We start from the raw sequence: 16705 nt of genomic DNA, 5'->3' as shown, positions 1-16705 counted from the left end.
AAGAGAATTGGGTCTACAACCAAGGATCACCTACCTATCAAGACTGTATATACTTCCAGAGGAAAGTATGTGCATATAAGAAAATAGAAGATTTTCAAAAATTCATAAAGAAAAGACCAGGACTAAATGGAAAATTTGATGTCCAAATAAAAAACACAAGAAAAACATGAAAAGGTAAATAAGAAAGAGAGAGGAATTTTTTTAAATAGGGCTTCAATAAGGTCAAATTGTTTATATTCCTACATAGAAAAATGTTATTTGTAATTGTCAAAAATTGTATTCACTATTATAGTAGTTAGAGGACTTATTCACAGGTAGAGGTTGGGGTCTAAGGGGTTTAAGATGATATGCAAAAAAGAAAAGGGGGAGGGATAGAAGATAGCACCAAGAGAAACTTGAAGGAATAAGAAAAATAGGATAATTTATACCACATAAAGAGGTTCAAGGGAAGGGGAGGGGAAGAATATTATTACAAGAAATATAGGAAGAGAGTGCTAATAGGTAATAGTTAGAGCTCACTTAAGTGAAATTGATTCTGAGATGGAAGAGCATTTAGATCCATTGGGGTATCAAAATTGATCTTACTCTATAGGAAGTTTGAGAGGGAAAAATCAAGGGGTGGTGGAGTGGAGCAGGGAATACCAAAAGGGAGGGAAAGTGAACAGGGAGGGAATTTAATAGATGCTAAAGAAAAATAAGAGGAGATTAAGAAGGGATGAGGTAGAATGGGTAGAAAAACAAGGGTGGGGTTTAGGGGGACTGATTAAAAGCAAAACACTTGTGTATGAGGAAATAGTGAAAGAAGAAAGGGCAGGATTAGGAGAGAAAATCAAAATGGTGGGGCATACATAAGTGGTAATCATCACTCTGAATGTGAATGGGATGAACTCACCCATAAAATGGAAACAAATAGTAGAGTGGATTAGAAAGCAAAACCCTACCATATGTTGTCTACAAGAAGCACACTAGAGGCAGATAGATACACATATGGTAAAGGTGACTGGCCAGAGCAAAATCTATTGGGCATCAATTGAGAAAAAGAAGGCAGGAGTCCCAATATCTGAAAAGCCAAAGTAAAAATAGATCTGATTAAAACAGATAGGGAAGGTAATTACATACTGATAAAAGGCAGTATAGAAAATGAGGAAATATTATTAGTCAACATGTATACACCAAATGGCATTCCAATTTTTAAAGGAGAAATATTTGGAATTTAAGGAGGAAATAGATAGTAAAACTGTACTAGTGGGAATCTTGAACCTTCCTCTATCAAATATAGATAAATCAAACCAAAAAATAAATTGGAAAGAGGTAATAGATGTGCATGAAATCTTAGAAAAATTGGAGTTAATAGATTTATGGAGAAAAATAAATAGGGACAAAAAGGAATACACCATCTTTTCAGCAATACATGGTACATAAACAAAGATTGCCCTTGCAATAAGGCATAAAAACATGGCAAACAAATGCAAAAGAGAAGAAATTATTCCAATATTATGCAAACTAGCAAACTATTTGACATAATAAGCAAAGAAGGAATTCTACCAAATTCCTTTTATGACACAAATATGGTACTGATTCCAAAACCCGGTAGATCAAAAACAGAGAAAGAAAAGTACAGAACCATATCCCTAATGAACCTAGATGCAAAAAATATAAATAGAATACTAGCAAGAAGAATCCAGGGTTATTCTCTATGATCAGGTGGGATTTATACCAGGAAGTCAAGGATAGTTCAATATTAGGAAAACCATCTACATGATTGACCATATCAACAAGCTGTTGACTGGGGAAAAACACAGAACTATTAAATAGTCAAAATCACTCTTTAATCAAGGGAACAAGGGGTTCAATGCAATAGTAGGCCTCAACACAGAGATGTGTACTACACACAACTGCACAGAGTCCAGGATTGAACTCTGGCCTCTCTGGACACTGACCCCTGGGAAAGTCAATTATGCTTTTCCACACAACATGGGGCTCAAACCCACAACCCTGAGATCAAGAGTCACATGTGCTACCAATTGAGATAGAGCTGATGACCCAGCCTAGTACCAGGCCACCAAGGTAAAGGACTTTAGCCTAGGGGGAGAAACCATTGGGACAAAAGTGAGACTTAACATCTGACAGGATTCACTATTCCCACACCAAAACACCAAGAGATCTATTGTTAGCCTGAGATCAGTGAAGTAGGACTTTCCCTCAGTGAGGAACTCTCATGTGACAAGGCCAAAACCTAGGATTTCTACCTCCAAACTAAATGAACTGAGAATCACCCAATTCCTCCAAGCTGCAATTGCAGGGACCTCTAGATTCTACATTGAAAAAGCAAACCAACAAAAATCACCTGATTATCTCAATAGATGCAGAAAAAACCTTTATAGGAATAGAAATTATAAGAATAGAAGGGGCTTGCCCAAAAATAATAAACAGTATATACTTAAAAACATTAGCAAGCATCATCTGTAATGGGGATGAATTAGAAGCTGTCCCAATAAGATCAGCAGTGAAACAAGTATGCCCATTATCACCTCTATTATTTTACATTGTATTAGAAACACTAGCAATAGAAATCAAAGAAGAAAAAGAAATTCAAGGTATTAAAATAGGCAGTGAGGAGACCAAGCTATCACTCTGCAGATAATATGATGGTCTACTTAAAGAATCTTAGAGAATCAACTAAAAAGTTAGTGAAAATAATCAACAACTTTAGCAAAGTTGCAGGACAGAAAATAAACCCACATAATCAGAATTTCTATATATTTCCAAAACATGGAAGCAGCAAGAGTTAGAATAAAAATTTCATTTAAGATTACCCTGTGCAACATAAAATACTTAGGAATCTATCTGCTTAGACAAACACAGGAATTATATGAACATAACTACAAAACACTTTCCACACAAATAAAATTAGATCTAAATAATTGGAAAAAAACATTAACTGTTCATGAGTAGGATGAGCAAACATAACAAAAATGACATTCCTATCCAAATTAATTTACTTATTTAGTGCCATACCTATCAAACTACCAAGAAACTTTTTTACTGAATTAAAAAAAAAACCTATAAGAAAGTTCATTTGGAAGAACAAAAGATCAAGGGAACTAATGAAAAATAAATGTGAAGGAAGGGAACCAAGCAGTACCAGGTCTTAAACTGTACTATAAAGCAGTGGTCATCAAAACAATATGGTACTAGCTAAGAGATAAAAGGGAGGATCAGTGGAAGACACTTGGGGTAAATTACCTCAGCAAGACAGTCTATGATAAACCCAAAGAGCCTAACTTTTTGGGGAAAATTCCACTATTTGACAAAAACTGCTGGGAAAATTGGAAAACAGCATGGGAGAGATTAGATTTAGATCAACATCGCATACCCTACACCAAGTTGAATTCAGAATGGGTGAATGAATTGAAAATAAAGAAGGAAACTATAATAAAATTGGGTGAACATAGAATAGTATACCTGTCAGATCTATGGGAGAGGAAAGTTTTTAAAACCAAGCAAGAGTTAGAAAATATTACAAAATGTAAAGTAAATAATTTTGATTACATTAAATTAAATTAAATAAAAAATACAAAAATTAAATTACATTAAATAAAAAGGGTTTGTCCAAAACAAAACAAAACAAAACAAAACAAAACAAACACCAATGCAATCAAAATTATGAGGGAAACAACAAATTAGGAAAACAATCTTCATAACAAAAACCTCTGACAAAGGTCTAATTACACACATTTATAAGAAGGTAAGTCAATTGTACAAAAAATCAAGCCATTCCCCAATTGATTAATGGACAAGGGACCTATATAGACAATTTTCAGATAAAGAAATCCAAATTATTAATAAACACATGGGACTTCCGGGTAAACATGGCTGCAATCTAGACATGAATCACTTCCTCTCCCCAGCATTCAACAAAATAGACTACCTCAAAACAACATAAAAATCATCTTTGGAAGAATGGAGGGACTCTACAGTAGGGTGCAGCACTGAAGGTATGTGGGGTTTGAGCATTTTCACATTATAAGAAGAAGAAAAACCTCACACCCAAATGTGATCTGAACTACTCTTCCCCACTTCACCTTTGGAACCAGAGTCGGGACCAGCTTGCTCACCAGAGTCAGTGAGTGAGTGAAGAATGTCTCTGTAGTGAAAGGGGGGAACACCAGGGTCCTTGGGAACTGACAAAGACTTCCAGGGATCAACCCTTGAGAGCTGTTACACAGGAGACCCCTGCGCACTGGAGAGCACAGACCGCAGGCCTTCTAGCAAACTGCAGAGGCTGTGGAGATGCCAAAACCTGCCTGAGGCAAAATCCCTGCCATGTAACTCCACAGAAAGCCTGCCCATCTCACTCAGATTTCTGACTAAAAAGGAAAGGGAAAACCACCAAAGGGATGGCTCATTGTGCCCAAGACCAACCCTCCAAGAAGAACAGGAAGAACGTGACTCTTGAAAACTTTTATGGAGGAAAAACCCAGGCTACAGAGAAAAAAGAGGATGAAATTCAAATAAAATCAAAACCTTCCTCCAAAAATGGAAATTGTCCACAAGCTCTGGAAGAACACAAACTGGATCTTATCCAAAAGATGGAAACCTTCTGGCAAGAAAAATGAGAAAAAAATTTCAGAGAGAGGTCAACAGTCTGATAGACAAGAAGTCCCAATTGGAGAAACAGCTGGAAGCCTCAAAAAGCAGGCCAGACAAAACTGAAAAGGAAAACCAGTCTTTAAAGACCAGAATTAAACAACTGGAAGACAATGATCTTGCAAAACAGCAAGAAATATTAAAGTAAAGTAAAAAAATTAATGAATTAGAAGAAAACAAAATATATCATTGACAAGGTGACAGACCAGGGAAACAGAGGATGGAGAGACAATTTGAGAATCATTGGTCTACTTGAAAAACCAGGGATAAACAAAAATCTTGATTCCATACTATAAGAAATAATCAAAGAAAATTGCCCTGCGGCTCTTGAAGAAGGGGGCAAAATAGAAATTGAAAGGGTTCATAGAACACCCTCTATACTAAATTCCCCAAAAGTCAACTCCCAGGAATGTAATTGCCAAATTCAAGAGCTTCCAAGCTAAGGTGAAAGTCTTTTACAAGAAGCCAAAAAGAGAAACTTCAGATACAAAGGAGCACCAATCAGGATCACACAAGACCTGGCAGCTTCCAAGCTAAAAGACTGCAAGGCCTGGAACATGATATTCAGAAAGGCAAGAGAACTGGGTCTTCAACCAAGAACCACCTATCCCTCAAAACTGACTATATACTTCCAGGGAAAAGTATAGGCATTCAAGAAAATAGAAGATTTCCAAGTATTTTTAAAGAAAAGACCAGACCTCAGTGGAAAGTTTGATATACAAACACAAAGAGCAAGAGAAAAAGGAAAAGGTAAATATGAAAGAAAGAGAAAAGGAGAAAAATGTTTTTTCTTTTATTTGAACTCTTTTCTATAAGAGCTACAATTAGATCAAATAATATATATTAATATATGGGGATAATGTTATGTGTAACCCTCAAAAATTGTATGCATTATTAGAGTAATCAGAAGAATAACTCATAGGGAAAGATTGGAGCATTAAGATGATTTGGAGAAAAATAAAAGAAAGAAAAAAGGAGGGGGAGAATTGATGATGGTACCAAGATAGACTTGAAAAAAATAGAAATTAATTAAATAGAATAATCTTTGTCACACAAAGATACACATGGGAAGGGGAGAGGAAGAATTCTCTTATAAGATGGAGAGGAAGAGAGTGCTAATTGGTATTATTTAAACCTTAATCTCATTGAAATCAACTCTGAGAGGGAAGAGCATCTAGATCCATTGGGATCTTGAATTCTATCTTATCCAACAGGGTAAGGGAGAAGGGAAAACTAAGGTGGGGGTAGGGGAGAGGGAGTAAAAAAAGGGAGAGAAGGAGAGGGGAGAAGGAAATTAACAGACCCCCCCAAAAAAACAAGAAGGGAACAAAAAGGGAGGGGCCAGAAAGGGAAGCAGAACAAGGGAGGGGACTAGGAGGACTGATTTAAAGTAAACTACTGGTTTAAAAGGTTATAGCAAAAGAAGAAAGGTAAGAATTAGGGGAGGATATAAAAATGCTGGGGAATTCACAAGTAACAATCATAACTTTGAACGTGAATGGGATGAACTCACCCATAAAACATAGACGAAAAGCAGATTGGATTTGAATCCAAAACTCTATCATAAGTTGTCTTTAAGAAACACACATGAGGGGCGGTGGAGTCAAGATGGCAGCTTAGCAAGCAGCAAAAGTTCAGACCTCGTGGAAGACCCTTCCTTACCGATACAGACTGAATGCTCCTAGGGCACCGGAATTCAATCTGAACAACAGGACAGAAGCGGGGAACCCACCTTCTGGACTCAAATCAGAAGGTACGCCCCCCAAAAGCCGTAATCCAAGAATACTCAGGGCTAAGGGGAAGGCAGAGCGAAGGTCCCAGGACCCCTCCCCCACAACCCAGAGGGCTGAGCCCCCAGCAGCAGTGGTAACCTCTGAGCGGGCAAAGGTGCTGGTTTGCAGGGTCTATCTTGGGCGCAGTGGGGCGCTGGGTTTGGAGCATCCAGCTTGGACAGCGGGGAGGAAGCCAGGGAGAGATGGGGCTGTGGCAGGGTCCCTCCATCATGCTCCAGTCTCGCCGTTGCCTCGGGGTACATCCAGACCAATCCAGTTCTACCTAAATCCATCAGAACTCCTCAGAGATTAGGGAGGCGGGCAAAGGCACTTGCGGACAGCAGAGAAGCAGCTGGAGAGAACTGGAGAGAGCCTGGGCAGCCCAGCCTTCCGGAGTCTTCAGAGCCTCAGAGCTTCATACCACATATAGCCCAACCCACTTGAACTCAATCCAATCAAAAGTCTCCAGAGGACAGGGAAGCTAACATTCCTCCCCTAGAGACTGTACTAAGAGATCTGACAAAGCTCCAAGAGGGGAGACTGACAGCCCCAAAACCAAAGCAAAAAAAAAAAGGAGCAAGAGCATAGCCAAATACGTGGAGCAAAGAAGGGATAAACTCGAGCAAACAACAGAAAAAGAAGAAAGAAATTACAATAGACAGCTTTTGAACAGGTAATGAGCAAAGAGCGAAAGAAACAGAGGGGGAGGACCCAGCAAAGGAAAAATCAGAAATCCCAGAGAATTGGATACAGGCTTTGGAAGAACTCAAAATGCAATTCAAAACACAATTAAGAGAGGCTGAAGACAATTGGGAAAAGAAGTTAAAAACTAAGATAAGGCATCTGGAAACAGAAAATAGTGTCTTGAAAGCCAAAATCAACCAGCTGGAAAATGAAGCAAAGGAGATGAAAGATGAGGTGAAGAAGATGAAAGATGACCTCCAAAGAAAATCCGACCAAAAGGAAAAGGACGACCAAAAAACTAAGGATGAAATCCAGTCTTTAAGAACCAGAATACAACAACTTGAATCAAGCGACCTCACAAGGCAGCAAGACACTATAAAACAAAACCAAAAGAATTAAAAAAATGAGGAAAATATGAAGCATCTCATTCACAAAACAGAGGATTTAGAAAATTGTTCAAGAAGAAACAATTTAAGAATTATTGGCCCACCAGAAGACCATGACAAAAGAAAAAGCCTGGACATTATATTACAGGAAATTATTAAAGAAAACTGCCGCAAAATCCTTGAACAAGAGGGAAAAGTGGAGATTGATAGAATCCACAGATCACCTCCTGTACTTAATCCCCAACTGACAACACCAAGGAATGTTATAGCCAAATTCAAGAACTATCAGACCAAAGAAAAGATATTACAAGCTGCCAAGAAGAAGTCATTCAGATACCAAGGAACCAGAGTGAGGATAACTCAGGATCTGGCTGCATCCACAGTGAAAAAAAGAAAGGCATGGAATACGATATTCTGGAAAGCAAGGGAACTAGGTCTACAACCAAGAATCAACGACCCAGCAAAACTGATTATATTCTTACAGGGTTTGAAAGTATGGTCATTCAACAAAATAGAAGAATTTCCAGAATTCATAAAGAAAAGATCAGACCTGAACAGAAAATTTGATGTCCAATCACAGAACTCAAGAGAATCATCAAAAGGTAACTAAAAAAGAGGGGAAAAAAGAAAAACAACAAAAAAATTTTTTAAGAGACTCAATAAGTTAAAATGATATGTATCCCTATAAGAAAAGAGGTCATTGATAACTCTTAAAAACTGTTGTTATTAGCTGGTCAACAAAGAGAAGTATACTTAGAGGGAACAGCAACAAACTGTATAGGATGAAAGGACAAGAAATAAATAGGCATATCAATATATGCATGCAAAAATACATATGCATGAGTATGCATATATATATAATTAGAGCTTAAAATAGGTTAATATTAAAAGAAATGGGAAAAGAAACAAATGGGGGTAAATTTATATGTCATAAAGAAGCTCATGGTGGGAGGGGGGAGAACATCAATACAGTGTAATGGTAAAGAGGTCAGAGTCAAGAAATACTAAACTTTTAAGTGCTTTGAAAGTGACTCAAAGAGGGAAAAACAATCCAATCCATTGGGGGCAGAGAATAGATTTGCACCCTATAGGGGAGTAGAAGGGTAACAAACTGTCTGGTGGGGAGGGAAGCAGTACAAGAGAGGGAGGGAGAGGGGGGGTTAATTTTACAAAGACTACAGGAAAAATAAGGGGGTGATTAATAGAGATGGGGGTAGAAAGGAAAGTAAAATAAGGGTGGGAACAAGGGGGACTGTTCAAAAGCAAACACTGGTGTAGAAGGAAATAGTGAAAGAAGAAAAGGCAGGTAAAGGAGCAGAAATCAAAATGCCGGGAAATACACAGCTAGTAATCATAACTCTGAATGTGAATGGAATTAACTCACCCATAAAAAGCAAGTGAATAGCAGAGTGGATTAGAGTCCAAAACCTTACCATATGCTGTCTACAAGAAACACATATGAGAAAGGTAGATACACATAGGGTGAAAGTAAGAGGGTGGAGCCAAATCTATTGGGCATCAACTGACAAAAAGAAGGTAGGAGTCGCAATCATGATATCCAACAAAGCCAAAGTAAAAATAAATCTAGTTAAAAGAGATAGGGAAGGTAATTACATCCTGATAAAAGCAGTATAGACAGTGAGGAAATATCTGTATTCAATATGTATGCACCAAATGGCATAGCATCCAAATTTCTAAAGGAGAAACTAGAGGAACTCAAGGACGAAATAGATAGAAAAACTATACTAGTGGGAGATCTGAACCATCCTCTATCCGCACTAGATAAATCAACCCAAAAAATAAATAAGAAAGAGGTAAGAGAAATGAATGAAATCTTAGAAAAATGAGAGTTAGTAGACATGTGGAGAAAAATAAATAGGGACAAAAAGGAATATACCTTCTTTTCTGCAGCACATGGTACATTTACAAAAATTGACAATGTATTAGGGCATAAAAATATTGCAAACAAGTGCAAAAGAGCAGAAATAATAAATGCAAATTTCTCAGATCACAATGCAATGAAAATAATAATTAGTAAGGGAACATGGAGAGGTAAATCCAAAATTAATTGGAAATTAAACAATACGATTCTCCAAAACCAGATAGTTAAAGAAAAAATCATAGAAACAATTAATAACTTCATTGAAGAAAATGACAATGATGAGACATCCTTTCAAAACCTATGGGATGCAGCCAAAGCAGTACTCGGGGAAATTTATATCCTTGAGTTTATATATTAACAAATTAAGAAGGGGAGAGGTCAATGAATTGGGCATGCAAATTAAAAAATTAGAAAGTGAACAAATTAAAAATCCTCAGATGAAGACTAAATTAGAGATTCTAAAACTCAAAGGAGAAATTAATAAAATTAAAAGTCAAAGAACTATTGATTTAATAAAAATGACTAGAAGCTGGTACTTTGAAAAAACAAATAAAATAGACAAAGTACTAGTCCATCTAATTAAAAAAAGGAAGAAATAAACAAATTGACAGTATCCAAGATGAAAAAGGAGACCCCACCTCTAATGAAGAGGAAATTAAGGCAATCATTAAAAACTACTATGCCCAATTATATGGCAACAAATATGGCAATCTAGGTGATATGGATTAACATTTACAAAAATATAAATTGCCTAGTTTAACAGAGGAAGAAATAGACTACCTAAACAACCCCACATCAGAAAAAGAAATTGAACAAGCCATCAAAGAAGTGACTAAGAAAACATCCCCAGGTCCAGATAGATTCACAAATATTGACCATACACTAGGTCATAAAAACATGGCATACAAATGCAGAAAAGCAGAAATAATAAATGCAACCTTTTCAGATCATAAGACAATAAGAACAATGATCAGTAAGGGTATATGGAGAGCAAAATTAAAAATCAATTGGAAATTAAATAATAAGATAGTCCAAAATTGGTTAGAGAAAAATCATAAAAACAATAATTTCATTGAAGAAAATGACAATGGTGAGACATCCTTTCAAACATTATGGGATGCAGCCAAAGCAGTACTCAGAGGAAAATTCATATCCTTGAGTGCATGTATTAACAAATCACAGAGGGCAGATATCAACGAATTGGACATGCAACTCAAAAAATTTGAAAGAGGACAAATTTAAAATTCCCTGTAGAAAACCAAATTAGAGATCCTAAAAATTAAGGGAGAAATTAATAAAGTCAAAAGTAATAGAACTATTGAACTAATAAATAAGACTAGATATTAGTTCTTTGAAAAAACAAACAAAACAGATAAAGTACTGGTCAATCTAATTTTAAAAAGGAAAGAAGAGAAGCAAATTAACCATATCATAGATGAAAAGGGGGACCTTATCTCCAATGAAGAGGAAATTAAGGCAATCATTAAAAACTTCCTGGCCAATTATATGGAAATAAATATGTCAATCTAGGTGATATAGATGAATATTTACAAAAATACAAATTGCCTAGACTAACAGAAGAACTAGAATTCTTAATTTCATATCAGAAAAAGAAATCCAGCAGGCCATCAAAAAACTCCCAAAGAAAAAATCCCCAGAGCCTGATGGATTCACAAGTGTATTCTAGCAAACATTCAAAGAACAGCTAATCCCAATTCTATACCAACTGTTTGACATAATAAGAGAAGAAGGAATTCTACCAAATTCCTTTTACGACACAAATATGGTACTGATCCCAAAGCCAGGCAGGTCAAAAACAGAGAAAGAAAACTACTGACCAATCTCATTAATGAATATAGATGCAAAAATCTTAAACAGGATACTAGCAAAAAGACTCCACCAAGTAATCAGGAGGGTCTTTCACTATGATCAAGTAGGATTTATACCAGGAATGCAGGGATGGTTCAATATTAGGAAAACCATTCACATAATTGACCATTTCAACTAGCAAACCAACAAAAACACATGATTATCTCAATAGATGTAGAAAAAATCCTTGGATAAAATACAACACCCATTCCTATTAAAAACACTAGAAAGCATAAGAATAGAAGGGTCTTTCACAAAAATAATGAACAGTATATATATAAAACAATCAGCAAACATCATCTGCAATAGGGATAAACTAGATGCATTCCCAATAAGATCAGGAATGAAACAATGATGCCTATTATCACCTCTATTATTTAACAGTGTACTAGAAACACTAGCAGTAGCAATTAGATGCTTTGCAGATGATATGATGGCCTACTTAAAGAATCCTAGAGAATCAACAAAAAAGCTAGTGGAAATAATCAACAACTTTAGCAAAGTAACAGGATACAAAATAAACTCACATAAGTCATCAGCATTTCTATATATCTACAAAATGCCTCAGCAGCAAGAATTAGAAAAAGAAATTACATTCACAATCACCTTAGACAACATAAAATACTTAGGAATCTATCTGCTGAGAAAAGCACAGGAACTTTATGAACACAACTACAAAACACTCTCCACACCACTAAAACTAGACTTGAGCAACTGGAAAAACATTAACTGCTTATGGTTAAGATGAGCTAATATAATAAAAATGACCATCCTACCCAAATTTATATATCTAGTTAGTGCCATACCCATTGAACTTTCAAAAAACCTTTTTTACTGAACTAGAAAAAACATAACAAAGTTCATTTGGAAGAACAAAGGATCAAGGATATCCAGGGAAATAATGAAAAAAATACAGAGGAAGGTCACCTTGTAGTCCCAGATCTCAAACTATATTATAAAGCAGTGATCATCAAAACAATTTGGTACTGGCTAAGAGACAGAAAGGAGGATCAGTGGAATAGACTTGCAGTAAGTGACCTCAGCAAGACAGTCTATGAGAATCCTAAAGACCCCAGATTTTGGGACAAAAATCCACTATTTGATAAAAACTGCTGGGAAAATTTGAAGACATTGTGGGAGAGATTAAGTTTGGATCAACACCTTACACCCTACAGCAACATAAACTCAGAATGGGTGAATGACTTGAACATAAAGAAGGAAAGTATAGGTAAATAAGGTGAACACAAAATAGTATACATGTCAGACCTTTGTGAAGGGAAAGAAAGAGTCACAAAATGTAAAATAAACAATTTTGACTAAATCAAATTAAAAAGTTTTTGTACAAACAAAACCAATGTAACTAGAAGCAGAAGGGAGGCAACAAGTTGGGAAACAATCTTCATAACAAAAACTTCTGAGAAAGGTTTATTTACTGAAATTTATAAAGAGCTAAATCAGTTGTACAAAAAATCAAGCCATTCTCCAATTGATAAATGGGCAAGGGACATGAATAGGCAGTTTTTAGTTAAAGAAATCAAAACTATTAATAAGGACATTAAAAAGTGTTCTAAATCTCTTATAATCAGAGAGATGCAAATCAAAACAACTCTGAGGTATCACCTCATACCTAGCAGATTGACTAACATGACAGCAAAGGAAAGTAATGAATGCTAAAGGGGATGTGGCAAAGTAGGGATACTAATTCATTGCTGGTGGAGTTGTGAATTGATCCAACCATTCTGGAGGGCAATTTGGAAAGATGCTGAAAAGGTGCTAAAAGACTGCCTACCATTTGATCCAGCCATAGCACTGGTGGGCTTGTACCCCAAAGAGATAATAAGGAAAAATACTTGTACAAGAATATTCATAGCTGCACTCTTTGTGGTGGCAAAAATTTAGAAAATGAGGGGATGCCCTTCAATTGGGGAATGACTGAACAAACTGTGGTATATGTTGGTGATGGAATACTATTGTGCTCAAAGGAATAATAAAGTGGAGGAATTCCATGGAGGCTGGTACAACCTCCAGGAAGTGATGCAGAGCGAAAGGAGCAAAACCAGGAGAACATTGTACACAGAGACTGATACACTGTGGTTCAATTGAACGTAATGGACTTATCCATTAGTGTCAATGCAATGTCCCTGAACAATCTGCAGGGATTTAGGAGAAAAAAACACTACCTACAAGCAGAGGACAAATGGTGGGATTAAAAACACCAAGGAATGGCAAATGCTTGACTTCAGGGGTTTAGTGTATATGATTGAGGAGACCCAAATGAACACCCTAATGCAAATACCAACAACATAGAAATGGGTTTGGATCAAGGACACATGTGATACCCAGAGGCATCATGTGTTGTCTATGGGAGGGGTGGGGGGAAAAGGGGGGGGAAGAAAAAAATGACGTCTGTTTCCAATGAATAATGTTTGAAAATAACCAATTAAAATAATGTTGAAAAGGAAAAAAAATAAAGGAATTAAAAGAAAGTTGTAAAAAAATAAACACATGAAAAAGCCTTCTAAACATCTTATAAGTAGAGAAATGCAAATCAAAACAACTCTGAGGTACCACCTCACACCTAGCAGATTGGCTTACAAGACAGCAAAGCAAAGTAGGAAATGTTTTAGGGAATATGGTAAAATTGGGACAATAATGCATTATTGGTGGAGTTGTGAATTGATTCTACCATACTGGATGGCAATTTGGTACTATGTCCAAAAGGGTTTTAATGACTGTCTGCCCTTTGATCCAGCCATAGCACTGCTGGGTTTGTACCCCAAAGATAAAATAATGAAAAATACTTGTACAAAAATTATTTATAGACACAGTCTTTATGGCAGTAAAAAATGGATAATTAGAGGATGCCCTTTGATTGGGTAATCGCTGAACAAATTATGGTATCTGTTTGTGATGGAATACTATTGAGCTAAAAGAAATAATGAACTGAAGGAATTCCATGTGAACTGGAACAACCTCCAGGACTTGATGCAGAGTGAAAGAGCAGAACCAGGAGAACATTATATTCAGAGATGGATACACTGTGGCACAATCAAATGTAATGGACTTCTCTACTAGCAGTAATGAAATGATCTAGGACAATTCCGAGAGACTTATGAGAAAGATAACTATCCACATCTATAGAAAGAACTGTGGGAGCTGAAACACAGAAGAAAAACAACTGCTTAATCACATAGGTCAATGGGGATATGATTGGGGATTTAGACTCTAAATGATCACCCTAATGCCCATATTAATAATATAGAAATAGGCCTTGATCAATGACACATGTAAAAGTCAGTGTAATTTTTTTTAACTATGGAATGGGGAGTTTAAGGAAGGAAGAGAAAGAACATGAATCATGTAACTATTGAAAAATACTCTTAATTAATTTAAAATTTTTAAATGAAAAAAGAAAATGTTGAAAATTGTTTTCACATGTAATTGGGAAAATAAAAGATCTTTCAATTTAAGAAAATTGAAAGCTTTTATTGCAGTCAAAGTAAGACTTGCTGGCCCAAACTAGGGTAGAATAGGGTAGGGAACTCTGAATAGGGAAGGTTTCATATATGTGATATGTTTTAAAGATAGATACATCAATATCCTGCACTTACTAAATGTGTGATATGTGAAGAGTGAAGCGAAGAATGATACTGTAGCTTGAGCCTGTGTGAATGGAAGGATGATCTCAACAGTTAAAATATGTGACAGACACATTATATTATTCATCAGGTAATAAGGGAATCACTGAAGAGTTTTGAACAGTGAATAGATGCTATTAAATGTGTAGTTAACTTGGAAATCATATTATAGAGTAAAGTTCAGTATAAAAAAGAGTCAACATAGAAAGATGTATTACAAAGCTATTGTATTTGACCAGACATAAATGAATAAGGTTCTGAATGAAAATGGTAGTAGTAGACATAGTAAGGAGGAAACACCTATAAAAGATATTACAGAGAAATAAGTGTTATGATTGCTGTCTGGTGATGGTATAGTAAAAAAAAATGGGTCAAGGAGGAATTGGCCAAAGATGACTTTAAATTTCAAGTATGAGTGATAGGAATGGTTCACTTACCAAAGGCAGAAATCAGGAAAAGGAATAGGTTGAGTGAGAAAGATTATTGGTTCAATTATATACATATTGAGCTTGAAATACCTATGGAATACTCAAGTAAAAATGTTTAGAAATAAGCCAGTTGACAATATGAGAAAAAATGATATTACAGAGAGAAGGTATATAGAGTAAAGGGTTGACTGATAACACAGATTATCAGGAAATATCCATGGTAGGGGGTAGGAAAAAATATTAAACAAAGATAGAAATCAACTGATAGGATGGAAAACTAAGAGAGGAAATCAAGGACATAGAGTGGGTAAAACTGTAGAAGACACATTAAAAGTGGCTAATGAATAAATTAGTAGTGAGGAATTAGAGGCATCAAATATGTTATATTTGTTTTCTAGAATTTTAGAAATGACAGTAGAAGAGAAATGCAATGATTAGTTGAGGGCCAGTAAGATTAAGGAATTTTTTAAACTAAAGAAAGCCTGAACATATTCATAGGATGAATTGAAAATTAGGGTGGTTAAGCAGATTTTCAACTGGTTGGTCATGACTAGATTTGAAAGAATTATAATTGTTGAATCAAATTGAAGGGAAGTCCCTAATGGACCACATTGGACTTTAGCCATGTACTGCTTAATATTTTTATCAATGACTTAGATAAAAGCATAAATTATTTTTCTTACCACTCACAAATTTGGATGGGATAGATTAAACATTGAATTACATTATTAGGATTCAAAAATGTTAATATGTTAGAATAATGTCTAATTAAATGAAGTTTAATATGGATAAGTATAAAGTCTTACATTGGTATACCACAAATTATCCCTGTACCTACAAATTCAGAATATGTGGATAGGCAACAATCCTAAAAAATATGTGGTGCTTTATTAGACTACAGGATCAATATGTGTCAATAGTATATATAGCTATCAATAAAGTAACATAATTTTCAAATAAATTAAGAAGTGCTGAGCATTCAAAATGAGAGAAGTTATTGTTCCTTTGTATTCTACTACACATACTACATACAGAGTACTACATTTAATACTAACTACATTTTAGAATGCTGATGCTGCAATGCATCCAATGGAAGGCAAAACAGAGGAGACTCAAAGAAATGGAAGACTTTGGGTGCAATATGATAGCTCTTTTAAAATATTTGAAGGGTTATCTTGTTGATAAAGGATCATACTTTTTCTTCTTGGTCCTTTAGGCTATGCAGTTAAGAGACTTTCTTAAGGTCATAGAGGTGGCAAAGCTTGGATTTCAACTCATCTTCTGACTCCAAGTGTGTCATTCTTTCCATTCAGACACTCTTACTTTTTACTTTTTTTGATTAATATGGTAAAGGAGAGGAGACTAAAAGGGGAAAACAAGTTTAGTGAATCTAAAG

The 16705-nt window shown here is 35.7% G+C and overlaps 1 protein-coding gene across 1 annotated transcript in view; it reads left to right on the top strand.

Annotated features, from left to right (window-relative positions):
* Window positions 1-16705, top strand: part of OCA2 (OCA2 melanosomal transmembrane protein) — a 575033-nt gene that overhangs the window by 524043 nt on the left and 34285 nt on the right. The gene's annotated exons all lie outside the window — the stretch shown is intronic.

This window comes from Monodelphis domestica, chromosome 8 (assembly GCF_027887165.1).
Source record: "Monodelphis domestica isolate mMonDom1 chromosome 8, mMonDom1.pri, whole genome shotgun sequence".
NCBI classification, from domain to species: Eukaryota; Metazoa; Chordata; class Mammalia; order Didelphimorphia; family Didelphidae; genus Monodelphis; species Monodelphis domestica.
This window is presented reverse-complemented; position numbering and strand designations above follow the sequence as displayed.